The sequence below is a fragment of the Monodon monoceros genome, unplaced genomic scaffold (assembly GCF_005190385.1).
Source record: "Monodon monoceros isolate NGI ecotype Baffin Bay Population unplaced genomic scaffold, NGI_Narwhal_1 Super_Scaffold_18, whole genome shotgun sequence".
Lineage (NCBI taxonomy): Eukaryota > Metazoa > Chordata > Mammalia > Artiodactyla > Monodontidae > Monodon > Monodon monoceros.
This window is the reverse complement of record NW_021703774.1, coordinates 169003603-169019545: the sequence shown is the minus strand read 5'-3', so window position 1 is coordinate 169019545 and position 15943 is coordinate 169003603. Positions and strand designations below refer to the sequence as shown.

The 15943-nt window shown below is 45.4% G+C and overlaps 1 pseudogene; it reads right to left on the bottom strand.

Annotated features, from left to right (window-relative positions):
• Positions 1-8992: 8992 nt before the first annotated feature.
• On the bottom strand, positions 8993-10319 carry LOC114898038 (annotated as a pseudogene).
• Between the last annotated feature and the right edge of the window lie 5624 nt (positions 10320-15943).

Sequence of the window (15943 nt, the reverse complement as noted above, 5' to 3'; positions counted from 1 at the left end):
ATCTCCTGTAGCATAATTTCTGCAATTAACTAGGTACCTGCAAGTATGAGCTCCATACAGTGTTGTACATGAATCCGGCTGGGGTGTTAGTTGGAGGTTGCTTTTCTGACATCCTCGTTTTTGTGTTTGAGAGATTCTAGTTCCCTTTTTAAGTTGAATTTGTCAGGGATAAAATTTACTAGTGAAATTGTGTGGTGGCCAGTGTGCTGCTTGTGAGCTTAACTCCTCTATGCGTAACCCTAGAGTCGTTTCAGCCCCCTTATGTGTCTCAGTTTTCCCCTTCAGTGGCCTAAGACTACCGTGGGTGCTCAGATCGCTGAATGACCAATTTTTATCTGTGACCCCTGGATAAGTAAGTGTTTTGATTAATGAGTGGGTTTCCCTATGGGACCGCTGCACGGTATGAGGCCTTTGCCTCCATCACTCCTGTAAATTTATCAGTCTCCTGAGAAAGCCATAACTGGCCGGGAGGAGTCTTGTCCCTTTTCTTCGGAGTAACACTCTCATGTCATATCTTCACTTTTATCCCGACAAATTCTATTAAGGCAGCTGAACTGAGGAAAAGCGTCAGATCAACCTCTTACCTAACCACTCAGCCAAGACCACTCAGTCTCCTACAACTGAGCAAACCCTGGTATCTTTCAGCCAGGCCCCCCCAGTATCTTTCACCTGGGTGGCTATTTGCCTGGTATCTTTCAACCAAGCCCCGCCCCTCTCCCCCCACACAGTATCTTTCAACTGATCAGGAGCAGTTACCTTCTATACACCACCAAATAAAACTCAGGATCATCAACCAACACAGGAGATCCGAGAACCAGGAAAGACTTACCCAAATTCATCTGGACTCTCCAAGGAGGCAGACAAGTGCCAGGGGCCTCTGCTGGTACCAAGGCTCCAGTTCCTCGTAGAGTTCAGGTGAAGGAGAGAAGTCCACTCCGGATCCCTTCGTGATCGCTGTAACTGTTGACAAAAAGAAAAAAAGTACAATGTGAGAGTTGCAAGTTGTTTTATTTGAGGTAAAATGAGGACTGTAGCCCAGGAGACAGCATTTCAGATAGCTCTGAGAAACTGCTACAAGGAGGTGACGGGGAGAGCCAGGTTATATAGAAGTTTTATAGCAAAAAGCAGGTAGTCTGAATATCAAAAGATTATTGTTAATTAAAGAAAACCAGATATCTCAAGTTAAGGAATTTAGCGGTTTTCTATGTATGGGGACATGCAAGAGTCTGGGCTCACTGACATCATTCCCTTGATATGCACCTCAGCTATTTGGGGCCAGTATCCCATGTTTTCACATCCTGAGTTTCCACAGGGCTGCAGTCTGATGGCTGCTAGATGGCAGGTATTCTCCTTTTTTAATTTAACTTTTTATTTTTTTAAAGACCCAAGCTCCCCGATGGCTTTTGGGGGAAGGGTTTTTCTTTTAATTTTATTTATTTGTTTGTTTGTTTGTTTGTTTTTAGCTGCGTTGGGTCTTGTTGCTGTTTGCAGGGTTTCTCTATTTGGGGCGAGCGGGGGCTACTCTTTGTTGCGTTGCACAGGTGGCTTCTCATTGCCGTGGCTTCTCTTGTTGTAGAGTACAGGCTTCAGGTGCGTGGGCTTCAGTATTTGTGGTGCATGGGCTCAGCAGTTGTGGCTCTAGAGCTCAGGCTTAGGTGTTGTGGCACACAGGCTTAGTTGCTCCACAGCATGTGGGATCTTCCCGGACCAGAGATTGAACCGTGTCCCCTGCACTAGCAGGCAGATTGTTAAACACTGCACCACCAGGGAAGTTCCGCATGTATTCTTTTCAGCCCTGAGCTTCCTCAGGGCTCACCGGCTCACATTGGAGGGCGGCAATCATTGATGACTGTGAGTCCTTTGTTTAAATATTCCATTTATCACTAACCCGGGCCCCCTGCAGTGGAAGCGTGGAATCCTATCCACTGGACCACCAGCAAATTCCCAACCTCTCTTTGATAATGATCTCCCAGACAAATATTAACTCAGCCGTGGATAGAATGTTAGGAATACTTCTTACCTTCAAGGACCTGACAATGTATAATTACAAGTTCAAAAGAGATAAGTACCTGCAATTTAGGGTTCTGTAGAGACCAAGAGGGCCCTAGAATGCTTCCATTCTGGGTGGCTCCCAGTTCATTACCCAATGAAGGGATGCTGAATAGGTTTACAAAAATTATAGTGCGTTCTAAATGTTTACATTAAACAAACTTTAAAAAAAAGTTTTATTTTATTTTTGGCTGCCTTGGGTCTTCATTGCTGCATGCAGGCTTTCTCTAGTTGTGGTGAGCAGGGGCTACTCTTCGTTGTGGTGCATGGGCTTCTCATTGTGGTGGCTTCTCTTGTTGCGGAGCACAGGCTCTAGGTGCGCAGGCTTCAGTAGTTGTGGCACACGGGCTCAGTAGTTGTGGCTCGCGGGCTCTAGAGCACAGGCTCAGTAGGTGCGGCACGCAGGCCCTAGAGTGCTCGGGCTTCAGTAGTTGTGACACATGGGCTTAATTGCTCTGCGGCATGTGGGATCCTCCTGGACCAGGGATCAAACCGTGTCTCCTGCATTGGTAGGTGGATTTTTAACCACTGTGCCACCAGGGAAGTCCTAAGCAAACTCTTTTAAAACACACATATATCACAATGCAATTATGCTAGTCACAAGATTATGGGAATTATAAAAATATTCACGCACAAGAGGCCACAGGCTGTGTGGCCAGGTAATGGGACAGAAGTTCATAGTTGTCTGATGGATATCTTCTTTCACTCCTGCCTGGGAATATCAGCCACAGTAGAGAATGTTTGGTGCCTCCCCCTGAATGGCCGTTTTCTGTCACATCACACACCTGGTTTTCATCTCCACACTTAACTCCATCAGATGTAGTCTTATTGGCAAAACAAACAAACAAACAAACAAAAAACATGAGGGACTTTCCTGGTGGTCCAGCGGTTAAGATGGCCAAAAAAAAAAGTCTCATTTGTTTCCTGATTTGCTGAATGCCCCCTTTAGAATAAGAGTGCCACAAGACAGAGATCTCTGTCCACTTCACCCCTGACTGGCACATGGTAGGCACTCCGTACATTTTGGTTAAATGAATGGATATATGATATCCTCATTTATAAGAGCTCATTTATGTTCACATAAATGAGGCTACCCCCCCACACTCACAGTTGGATTTAGTGATAAGAGAGACTAAATTCCCTAGGGCATGATATTTCCCAGGGCAGATTAAGTAGATCAATGGTGTCCCTGGCCCCTGGCCCCCTATGAATTCAGGGAGGTGATATTTGAGCTGGATTTAGGGAGATGAGTGTGGTGGGGATTTGTGGGGAAATCCATCTGCCCTTCTCTCTGAAGGACATTATGAGGGAAAAGGCTGTTCAAGAGACTATTGCTAAGTGAAAAAGCAAGGTTCAGAAGCGTTTCTCTAAAATGATCCCATTTTTGCAAAAATCAATAATGTTACTACTTATAGAAAAGGTTGAGGAATACACACCATGTTGTTGATGGTCTTGACTCTGCAGAAGACAGCATCTTAGGGAGATTTTACTTCTCTTGCTTTGGGTTTATATAGTGCTTAAAATTTATGTATTATGTCATGCATATTTGTTATCAGTAAAAAAAAAGATAAAAAATAACCTTACATTGAATTGTCTTGCAATGTTTCATATGCTTTCCTTTTTCCTTTCTTCATAGAGACTTGTTTTGTTTTCAGATGAGTCAAGATGATCAATTACAGGAATGCTCCCAGGAGCATTTGAATTATGCAGCGTTAATTTGTCTTTAAGCAGAATGACCCCAGACTGCAGGACTTTGAGTTGATTTTAGGATGTACAAAAGAAAACATATATCAAGAAGCATAATGAACTGTGAACTTGCTGCTCAGTTTAGGAATTAGAACATTACTGATAATGTGTCCTTCTCTGTCCCATCGCCTGAGTCCCCACCAGAGGAAACCACTATTCTAAATTTTGTATGTGGGGAATTCTCTGGCAGTCCAGTGGTTAGGACTGTGCGTTTCCGCTGCTGGGGCCCTGGGTCTGATCCCTGATCAGGAAACTAATTCCCACAAGCTGCAGTGTGGCCAATAATTAAATAAATAAATTTTGTGTTCAATATTCTTTTCTTTTTATTGTTACTCCCTTTTAAAAAATAATTTTTGGCCTCTCACCTTCTGAGATGGCCCAAACTCTGTCTGTGGAGTGTGTTTTTCCCAAGGCTGTTCTCACCTTTTGAGATGGACTGAATTCTGTCTATGGAATGTGTATCTCTCTCTAAATAAATCCACTTCTTACCTAAGGAAAGTTTTTAAAATATAAAATAAAACATAATTTTTATGATAAATGCATACATCCTTGATCAATGTATTTGTAAAAATTCATCAAGCTGTATACCTACAACTTGTGTACTTTCCTATCTGTATGTATGAACGTCCATCAAAAGTTAACAATAAAAAGAGGACAGGGGGGCTTCCCTGGTGGCGCAGTGGTTGGGAGTCCGCCTGCCAATGCAGGGGACGCGGGTTCGTGCCCCGGTCCGGGAGGATCCCACGTGCCGCGGAGTGGCTGTGCCCGTGGGCCATGGCCGCTGAGCCTGCGCATCCGGAGCCTGTGCTCTGCGACGGGAGAGGCCGTGGTGGTGAGAGGTCCGCGCACCGCAAAAAAAAAGAAAAAAAAAAAAAAAAGAGGACAGGTGCTCAGATAGTTCTGCCCTAAGACCAATGTAGGAGGAACCCCTGCCCTGGGCTCTGCTTTAGAAGACCCTGCTTAGTGGCAAGTCCCCAGAGCCCAAGGGATGAGCCCACCCAAAGCCCGTGGCCCAACCTCTCCACCTTGTTCCAGGGGGACTCTGGAATTTCTGGCCCCTATACTCTGAGTCAACTTCCCAGGCCTTCCCGGGACTCTTCCTGAGTCCATTCTTCTGAATATTGACTGTCTTGCTGGTGTGTGGGCCCCTAAGCCAGAGGAGCGGCCAAGGGCTCTTTTTTTTCTTTTTTTAAAGAATGTCACGGGTCTTCCCTGGTGGCGCAGTGGTTGAGAGTCCGCCTGCTGATGCAGGGGACACGGGTTCGTGCCCCAGTCCGGGAAGATCCCACATGCCGTGGAGCGGCTAGGCCCATGAGCCATGGCCGCTGAGCCTGCGCGTCCGGAGCCTGTGCTCCGCAACAGGAGAGGCCACAACAGTGAGAGGCCCGCGTACCGCAAAATAAATAAATAAATAAATAAAGTGCCAAAGAAATATAAATGATTATTAAAAAAAAAAAAAAAAAGAATGTCACGGATGATTTCTCCAGAGGGTTCTTCCTTTTCTTTCCTTTTTTAAATTTTTTAAATTTATTTTTTGGCTGCGTTGGGTCTTCGTTGCTGCGCACAGGCTTCTCTAGTTGCGGCGAGCGGGGGCTACTCTTCGTTGCTGTGCGCGGGCTTCTCATTGCGGTGGCTTCTCTTGTTGTGGAGCACGGGCTCTAGGCACGCGGGCTTCAGTAGTTGTGGCACGTTGGCAGGCTGGTTCTTAGACACTGCGCCCACCAGGGAAGTCCAGGGCTCTCTTTGTAGGAAGCGTGACTAGCTCCTAGACGCGGAGGCTGGGGTGCCCACACCTGTGTGCATGAGGCTCTAGGTGCGGAAGAGCAGTAGAGGTGGGAAGAGGAGAAAGGGGGAAAGGCTGCAGGCCAAGAGCCGACTCTCCTCCAACTGCCACCTCTAGTTTGGAACTCCAAAGAGTCAAAGAACTGTACATTTGAACCTGGACTTCCAAGCTATTATGAAGTTGTATTTGTCAAGATGGGAGAATAGAAAAATACTTGACTTAACAGTTTGTTTGCTTGAATTTTAAGTATTTAGACTCAGGTATATGAATCTCCAGTGGTACTCTAGTTCCAGGTCCTGCAAATCTTAGGGATGAGGCTGTGCCGGGGACCCACTCCCAGAGGGGATATGGCCCGAGGATTTCTTTTTTCTTTCTTTTTTTTTTTTTTGTGGTATGCGGGCCTCTCACTGTTGTGGCGTCTCCCGTTGTGGAGCACAGGCTCCAGACACGCAGGCTCAGCGGCCATGGCTCATGGGCCCAGCCGCTCCGCGGCACGTGGGATCTTCCCGGACCGGGGCACGAACCCGTGTCCCCTGCATCGGCAGGTGGACTCTCAACCACTGCGCCACCAGGGAAGCCTCTGAGGATTTCTTAAAAGCCCCTCAGGTGATTCTCATGTGTAGCCAGAGTTGAGAACGTCTGTTTTAAGATATCTTTTGATTAATGTTTTTTGGGTTTTTTTTTTGGCTGCATTGGGTCTTTGTTGCTGTGCGCGGGCTTTCTCTAGTTGCTGTGAGCGGGGTCTAGGTTATTTTTCATACCTAATATTTAAATTAATCCATTCTATTTTTTTTTTTTTTTTTGGCTGCGTCGCCCAGCTTTCGGGATCTTAGTTCCTAACCGTCAGAGAATTCCCTAAACTACTCCATTCTAAATGTACACTTTCGGGGGGAGTTCCCTGGTGATCCAGTGGTTAGGACTTGGCACTTTCACTGCAGTGGGCCTGGGTTCGATCCCTGGTCAGGCAACTAAGATCCTGCAAGCCGTAATGAGGGAAGAAATATTAAACAACTATCAAAAAATCATTTATTCATTTAAAAAACAACAGAATCGGGCTTCCCTGGTTGCGCAGTGGTTGAGAGTCCGCCTGCCGATGCAGCGGACACGGGTTCGTGCCCCGGTCCGGGAAGATCCCACATGCCGCGGAGCAGCTGGGCCCGTGAGCCATGGCCGCTGAGCCTGCGCGTCCGGAGCCTGTGCTCCGCAACGTGAGAGGCCACAACAGTGAGAGGCCCACGTACCGCAAAAAAAAAAAAAAAGAATCAGTGAACATGCAAAATTAAATTACTTTTGTAGACTTTGGTAATATTTTATTACCTACACAGACCTCAATCTTACTTAAAGATCTTTTTATGCAAAGTCACCATCAGGATTTACTGAGTAAAAATCGTGGGTATTCACGTGGCCCTAAATGTCCTATTCCAAAGAGGAACAGGTGACTTTTGAGGAAAAGAACTGCCTTGGTAGCCTCCCTCAAATACTTATTTTAAATGAGCATAGTTAATGGAAATATTTTGTAAACCACCTTTGGGTACTACAGAGCACAAGGCTCACCAAACAGAAAAGGAAATCAAAACTTTCTTTCCTTATTCAGGAAACTTTCCACCTTTACTTTTAAGATTACAAGCTTTTCACCTTTTTTTGACTGCTTCATGCAATTTTTAAATTTTTTAAAATTCTGCATTTCGATGTTGTAAGAGTTCTTTTTCAAACGATCTTCAGAACACAGACAACAGAGCAACACTTTCAAGTCATATTGTTTGACAGCGATGAAGAGATGAAAATGGACGGATGTCTGAAAAGAGGTATTCCCTCTGCTCCAAAGGTGAGCAAACTTTTAACATGTGAGCAACACAGAACTCCATTCCTCTGGCGATCCCTCAAACTCAGAATCCTTCCATTTAATAAGTCGATATATTATTCTTTTTTAAAATTTTATTTATTTTTGGCTGCGTTGGGTCTTTGTTGCGTGCGGGCTTTCTCTAGTTGTGGCGAGTGGGGGCTACTCTTCGTTGCAGTGCGCGGGCTTCTCGTTGTGGTGGCTTCTCTTGCTGCGGAGCACGGGCTCTAGGCACACGGGCTTCAGTAGTTGTGGCGCACAGGCTCAGTAGTTGTGGCTCACGTGCTTAGTTGCTCCACGGCATGTGGGATCTTCCTGGACCAGGAATCAAACCCGTGTCCCCCACACTGGCAGGCAGATTCTTAACCACTGGGCCACCATGGAAATCCCTGATATATTATTCTTTTTTTTTTTTTTTGATATATTATTCTTAAAAATTAAAGTTGGATCACTAGGAAAGACTGAACAAAAGTTATTCCCCTTCCCCCCAAAACAACAACAAAACAGCTTTAATCACCTCCTTCTCTCCCCACAAAAACAGGGAAGTAGTTGGGGTTGAAGCCTGTAAATCTGAAATTTCAGCTCCTAAAACATTGCTGCTCTTTGCTCAGAAGTGCAAGTCCACATATTTTCTTCTCCAATATTTCCCCCATTTATGTTTATTTCCATACATGCATGCATGCACACACCCACACATACTCACTCACACGTGCTCTTAATCTCAAGTGAGACACTTTTTTTGTGTCTGTTGATAAATTATGAGGATTATGAACTAGGTGTGTACAGGGTTTCAGAGGTGCTTTGTCAACATGAGTCACTTGAGTCCTTTTCTCCAAAAGCCTGAAATCAAATTACACAGCTGAAACTGTTAGGTGTCCTTTTGGGGGGCTCCGAAGAGCTCTGGTCCTTTATGTCTCAGCACAGAAAGAATTCAGTGAGAGGCAAAGTGATAGATAAGAAGTGATTTATTAGAATAGGATGCTATGAGGCTTACAAGTGGGCAAGCGAGAGGATGCTGCCCGGGAGAACTTAGTGGGCTACACTTTTATAATCAAAGGAAAAGTGGGGAGGAGGAAAAGACCACCTTCTGCCTCATTCTTGGGTAGATGTCATGCTTCCATTATTAGCTCCTCCTCCAAGTTGGGCAAGGGAGTTTTCTTGTCCCTACATGGTCAAGCTAGGGCTGTCATGGCACTATGGAAAAATTATTTTAGGTCTTAGTATAATGAGGGTCTTTCACTTTGAAATGTCACCTTTCCATAAATTATTGTTTTTAATGTGTGCAGAGAGCATGTCCTAGGGGTCACTAACTTACTGAGCTCACTGGGCAGGATGTGGGTCTCATGCCACCATTATTTTATTGTTTTGGGGCATGTCTCGTGCTTCTGTTGCATGGTTTTGTTGCTAAGCAAGCCTGCTTGGTTTCGTGGATAAGCAAACCTGCTTTTTTGAGTGATCATTAACTTAGGGGGGTCTCCCATACTTTTTTCTTTACTTACAATCCCCTAGTGGGATTGACTATTTAATTACCTAAATTTGTCCCTTTATTCTGTCCCTATCACAACCAAGGATCACTACTTTCCCAGATGCTGTTCACAGGCTGCATATTGACGAAGGGCAGAGAAAAAGTCCTCATAACTGATGTTTAGGTAGGAAGGCAAAGAGACAATCTCTGTCAGGCTGATGTGCCAGGGCAGAAAGCCTAGTGTGCTGTCCTCAGGACTACACTTCAGTACTAAATCAGGACCACGGGCACCATTCGAACTAAATAAACGGTCTGATATATCTACATCCAAATCTGTGGATTTCTTTTGCTGCTGGGCTACTAACTGGCAAAAGTCGTGAGCAGCTCTCACAACACCTGCTTTTACGTCTTCTGGGGACAGCACCTTCGCTGCCGAATGGCAATCTTCATCATTACGATTTGCAAATTCTGGTATTTGGAACCATCTATGTCCAGAAGTTCCTGCTGCTGTTTTAAAATTTCATCCATCAATCTGGAGTTATTTCTTTTGAAAATTCCTTTGTGGTCATAGACGCTAATGTAAGAGGTGCCCACTGCCATACATCACACCATGAGGCTTGCGATGTCGGAGAAGCTGGGCTCCGGCTCTTCGGAGATCACTAGGTCTACGTGCACAGGCAGCTTCTTCAAGGAGCTGGCGTCCTCGTGCCATTGCAGCCACGGGTGGGCGGCGAGCGGGGCGGGCTCCCCGCGCGGATGCCTGTGGTCAAGGCTGTTCCCGCCGATAGCCGGGGGCTGGCGGAGCGCGAAGCCGAGCGGCGCTAGGACCGCGTCGGAGGCGGCGCAGCAGTAGCTCCGCCAGGTCCAGTTCCAGGTGCCGAACCGCAAGCGGAGCCGGCAGGTGAAAGTGCGGTGCAGGCCGAGCAGAGCCTGTAGCCCCGTCATAGTCTCGTGGCGCCCGGGCGTCCTCTCCTCCCCTCCCCCACCCGCGGCCAGACCGCTTCTTATCCGGCTATCGCCCCGCGTTCCCCGCCCCCCGCCCCCGAACCCCTTTTTATACACTTTTTTTTCCCAACCCCTTTCTGCTGCGAGCACTTCACCTCGCCTCCGCCGCTAGCTCCCTCCAACACCAGACTGTTTGAACCCCGCAGACCTGAGTTTGCACACTGGCTCTGCCCGCCTAAGGGCTTAATTTGAGTCCCAGTTTCCTCCTTTATAAAGTTAGGATAATGCTGCCTCCATCAAACAGTTCTAATGAGCCGAAGTATTGGAAAGGGCTTTGTAACATGTACCAAATGTTAGCCCTATGGGTAAGATGTCCGTCTAACCTTCTGGATGACCGTCATCCCAAAAGATTACTCTCCATAGTCTTTCCTAAGCAAGAAGAAAAGAGATTTTTGAGAGTAAGTTTTGTAATTCACTTACCCTGATACCATTGGGCAAGAGCTGAATCACAACATGTGAATTACAGCCTGGACGAACGCTTGCTAGAAACATTCTCCAACATTTTTAGCTAAAAAGTTGTTCATTCCTCAGTGTTCTCCCTCTTTTGCATCCCACACCCATTCAAGGACTGACTCAGTCGTAAGGCAGAAGTAGCATGAATTCAGCAGCAACTTTATATTTAACATCTTCTTATATTCTTACACTGAGCCAAACTTCTATAGGTAAGAAGAGCCCGGGAACTGGAGGTCTTCAAGAAACCGAATCAGAAGTTGCCAGAGATTTCGGGGATTCAGACATTAGGTGAGAGGTTGGACCAGATAAACACTAAGATCTCTTCCAACTGTAAAGGTCTACATGGAAGAGTTCCTGCCTCTAGAAGCATAGAATCTAATTAGGGAGATAAGACGCGAAGAACATGAAGGTGTTGTAGAAAAAAGGCCAAAATGAGTGACAATGAAGAAAATGCTATACGATCTCAGAGACCAGTGGGAGCTGGAGAGGGGTGCATTCTTTTTTTAAAAAATTTTATTTATTTATTTTTGGCTGCATTGGGTTTTCGTTGTGGTGAGCAGGCTTCTCACTGTGGTGGCTTCTCTTGTTGCAGAGCACGGGCGCTAGGTGCGTGGGCTTCAGTACTTGTGTCATGCGGGCTCAGTAGTTGTGGCTCACAGGCTCAATAGTTGTGGCTCACTGGCTCTAGAGCACAGGCTCAGTAGTTGTGGCACACAGGCTTAGTTGCTCCGTGGAATGTGGGATCTTCCGGGACCAGGGATCGAACCCATGTTCCCTGCATTGGCAAGTGGATTCTCAACCACTGTGCCACCAGGGAAGCCAGGGGTGCATTCTTGCAGGTGAATCTTGAGGTGAAGCTGGAGGGGTTTGTTGGATTGGGAAGGGGAAAGGGAAGAGAAAAATACATTTGTAGCAAGTGGCAATGGATGATATTATCCAAGGTTGGAATTCAATTCAACAACCATTTACTGAGTGCATCTGTGGGGCAGATACAAACATAACTCAGTATTTTAGTCCTGAAGAAATTCTGAAAAATCATCTTGGTGTCAGGTGAGTGACTTCCTCTTCAGACTGGTTGGTTCTATGGACAACGGGGTAGGCTGTTCTTTGATCCAGGGCAGTGATCCACTGGAGTATGTGGAAACCTGACCCAAGGATGGTCCATCAGCATCAAGACAAGAGTGGGCTTCTGGGCTCCTTCCTCCATTTGCTCCTCCGGCCCTCTCAACCCTTTTGCTATCAGTTGCCTACGTAAAATCCACTTCTATTTGAACTACCTAGACTATTTTCTGTGTTTCCTAACTGTTCTGATATAGCATTCGACAAATTGATAATTAAAAAAAACAAAATATGGGAATTCCCTGGCAGTCCAGTGGTTGGGACTCCAAGCTCTCATTGCTGAGGGCCCTGTTGAGGTTCCTGGTCGGGGAGCTAGGATCCCACAAGACAAGCAGTGTGGCCAAAAAATTAAAAAATAAATTTAAAAACGCATTGTATGGTGATAGAAGTAGTCACTGGGCACCCAGAAGAGGCCCTGGACCCACGTGAGGCACAAACACTCATTGGGATAGCACTGAGATTGGTCTGGCTGGGGCAGGGATACTCTGGGAGGTGGCTAAGTCGAGAAGGAGAAGGCTGGAGAGATTCACTTCACTGAGTGCTTATTGCCAGAATTTCTTCTAGGTACTGGAGCTTACATTTCAGCGGGAGAGTAAACAAGAGATCGCAGATAGAAATAAGCACAAAGAACAATAACATAAGGGAAAGATATAGGGCAATGGTGTGGGAGTGTTCTTGATGGTCAGAAAGGACGTAGGGAAGTGCTAGCTGAGATCTAGCGATTGATGTCAAGGAGACTTGTGTGTGCAAATCTACATGAAGAGACAGCAAAGAGGACGTCCTGAGGTGGGAATAAGCATTGCGTATTTGAATTACCACTGCAAGGAATGGTGGCAAGTTTTCAGCTGGGTGAGGCGTGAGGGTTTAACCCCTTGAGGCGCTCCTTAGAACTGAGAGGTATGGTTTAATAAGTCAGCGAATGTGACTTGGGACAACTAAAGTTGGCAGGCTTGGATTAGCTGTCACTCAAGGAAGGGTGGATCCTTGGTCTGTAACTGCCAATCAGGTTGTGGAGATTTTAGGGCAGCCGCAGCAGCAGCACTGCAGTTGAAGGAAGAGTACAGCCCGCTAGTCAGTGGGAGGCTAGAGGCAGCAGCTACCTGTCATCGCTACTTGCTTTCTGGAAACTGTTGGGATATCGTAGAGCTCACAAACTCTCATACATGTTCTTAGCTCTGTCGGGTACAGAGGATCTATTTTATTCTCATATTGTAGATGAGGAAACTTAGTGAAATGCCTTACCCTTTACATAGTGAGCTATAGGTTAGGCTGAGACCCATTTATCCTGACCTCCAGATGAGTGCTTGTTCCTTAAAGACAGTCATGTGAACTCCAAGATATTAGGGACTTTAAAAAGTGGATGTGTGGGGAGAAGCTGACTTCTGTCTCACCCCAACTCTATGTTTTCAGTTGTATCTTGACTCCCCACCTTCCATTTCCAGACCCACACAATGATGATAGTTAAATGTATTACTGCAAATGCAAGAATATAGCATTTGAATGTGAAACAAATCTGAAATCAATGAAACAGGTAACGTCCTGGAGCAGTGCTGTTCAGTAGAAACATGTCAGCCACGTATGTTACATTTTCTAGTAGCTCCTTTTTATAAATAAAAAGGGACAGAGTAAATTAATATCTTTAATTCAATATATCAAAAATATTTTAAAAACAATCTATATAAAATATTAATGAGACAGTTTAAATTCTAAGTCTTCAGAATCTGGTGTGCGTATTACACTTAAGGACATCTCAGTTTGGACTAGCCATATTTCAAGTACTCAATTCGACTTGTAGCTTGGACAGTCTTGGTCAGTGCAGTTCTAGAAGTAGAATTGCTAGTCTTTGAGGCTGACCAGTGTGAAGTTGGCAGACATCTTTTTGGGGACAAGATGTCTTCTAACATCCCTCATGTCACATGAAATAAGCATGTACTAGGCCATCCTTCAAGAAAAGGAAATGAAAAGGAACTATAGCTAAGTCAACTTTTTAAATTGTAAAAGATTGTATTGGAAGGGCTCTCTGAGATGACCTAGTCCAGAAGTTGGCAAACTTCAGGCCTGGGCCATATCTGGCTCACTGCCTGCTTTGTTTTTAAAATTTAATTAATTAATTAATTAATTAGGCTGCGTGGGTTCTTTGTTGCTGTGCGCAGTCTTTCTCTAGTTGTGGCGAGCGGAGCTACTCTTCGTTGTCATGCGCGGGCTTCTCATTGCAGTGTCTTCTCTTGTTGCGGAGGACAGGCTCTAGGTGCATCGGTGTCAGTAGTTGCGGCTCGTGGGCTCTAGAGTGCAGGTTCAGTAGTTGTGACGCACGGGCTTAGTTGCTCTACAGCATGTGGGATCTTCCCGGAGCAGGGCTTGAACCCGTGTCCCCTGCATTGGCCAGCGGATTCTTAACCACTGCGCCGCCAGGGAAGTCCCTGCCTGTTTTTTTTCTGTGGCCTGAGAGCTATAAAATGGTTTCTACATTTTTAAATGGTTAAAAAAAACTAAATGAAGAATAATGCTTCATGACGTGAATATTATATGAAATTCAAAATTCAGTGTCCATAAAATAAAGTTTTTTCAGAACACCTCCACCCTCATTTGCGTACATTTTGTCTATGGCTGCTTTTGAGCTACAACGACAGAGTTGCCACAATGACAAGTGACCCACCAAGCTCTTTTACAGGAAATGTTGGCTGACTCCTGCACTGACCAGTCGTTCCCATTCTATTGGTAGGGAATTGAGGCACAAAGAAATGACGGGCCTGAGATCACACAGTCCGCCAGTGGCTTAAATGAGAACTCACCGGTGCCCTGTTAAGTGTTCTTTTCACTACACCATCACATAAAAGCAAAAGCTTCTCAGTTTATCATGATAATGTCTGCTTGGTCCTTTTACTTGCATATCTGCTTCTCACCCGCAGGCCTAACCTAGGTTTCAGTAGGGGCGGCTGCAATCTGTAACCTCGAGAGGGCAGCAATGGTTAAGGTGACTCCAGAGTGCAACCTCTTATCCAAGAAATAACCAAAATAGAGTATATTGTCCCGACTTAAAAAAAAAAAAAAAAAGGAAAAAAGAAAGCAGGTCAAAAAGGGCCTGAGTTGCTTTTGATGATGACATGCATACATACTAGTGCAAATGTAAGGCATTTTCAGCTGTTTTTTTTTTTTTGGACAAATTGCCAAAGGTGAGTTCACGCTCAGAAAATCTCCACATCTAGCTGGAATTGAAAGAACAAAAGCCAGATCGGCAGCGAAACAAAGGTAGGCATTTAAGAGAAAAGCACCCACACATTAAAAAAAAAAAAAAAAAATCTATTTTCTGAGTATTGGGGGAACATGGAGTGGAAATTAGTTCTCCTCGAGCCCTAGGGACAGTTTTAAGTAGGCGAGCTGTGCTCATGACCCAGATTTGTCCTCGTTCTGAGTGGGCTGAAGAAGGGGTTCCATCTCTTCATTTGGGGGATGTCTAATCATAAAATGTGTCTAGTGAGGCTTACAGCCTAGTATCTATGAGGTATTTATGAAGTAACATTAATATTTGCAGGGCTTCCCTGGTGGCGCAGTGGTTGAGAGTCCGCCTGCCGATGCAGGGGACACGGGTTCGTGCCCCGGTCCGGAAGATCCGCGGCTGGGCCCGTGAGCCACGGCCACTGAGCCTGCGCGTCCGGAGCCTGTGCTCTGCAACGGGAGAGGCCACAGCAGTGAGAGGCCCGCGTACCACAAAAAAAAAAAAAAAAAAAAATTTGCAGTGGTATGTAAGATCCTTCATATTAAAAGGTGCCCTGTGCAAGATGCAAGATAGACTGGTGTTACTGTGAGGGCAGATATATTTTGTGGATGTCACCACTGTTGTTGTTTACTGAGGTGTCATGGGAAAAAAAAGTAGGTTAAGACCAGGTGGCACAGTCTTTCAACGTGACCCAGAACTGGGCCACAGGAACCTGTATAGGCAGACTATCACATCAGATGGTGTAGAGAAATCTCCCCAAGAATGCATAAATCCTCAGAGGCAGAATGGTTAGTTTCATGACACATAATCACGCCTGGAAGAAATCTGGTGGGGCTAATTAGAAAAACACATACGGCACTTCCGACTTTACAGGGAAGGGGACGGAATTGTATTACTCAGCAAATATTCTCCTCAGCCTGAGCTTGACTTTTGAGATTTTCTGAGAACTGAGCATTTTTTCTAAGTAATCCTAAAAGGCCTGGTGCTGGGTAACAGCAGGAACTAGGCTGGTAGCCTAATTAAGCATCCCAATACTGCAATACTTAAAAACACTTATGGGAACCCCAATGAGTTCCTAATGTCTAATTCCTAAATTTAATCCTAAAGTGCTCCACTGAATCCTCTTGTATGACCTTGGTTAACTATGTAATATCTAATCACCAGAGGTAACGATGAAAAATTGAAAATGATGGCATGAGCTGATTCACTCTCCTTGCAGGTATTCCATCAGGACCAAAGATTAGGGCTTCTCCTAGGAATAAAACT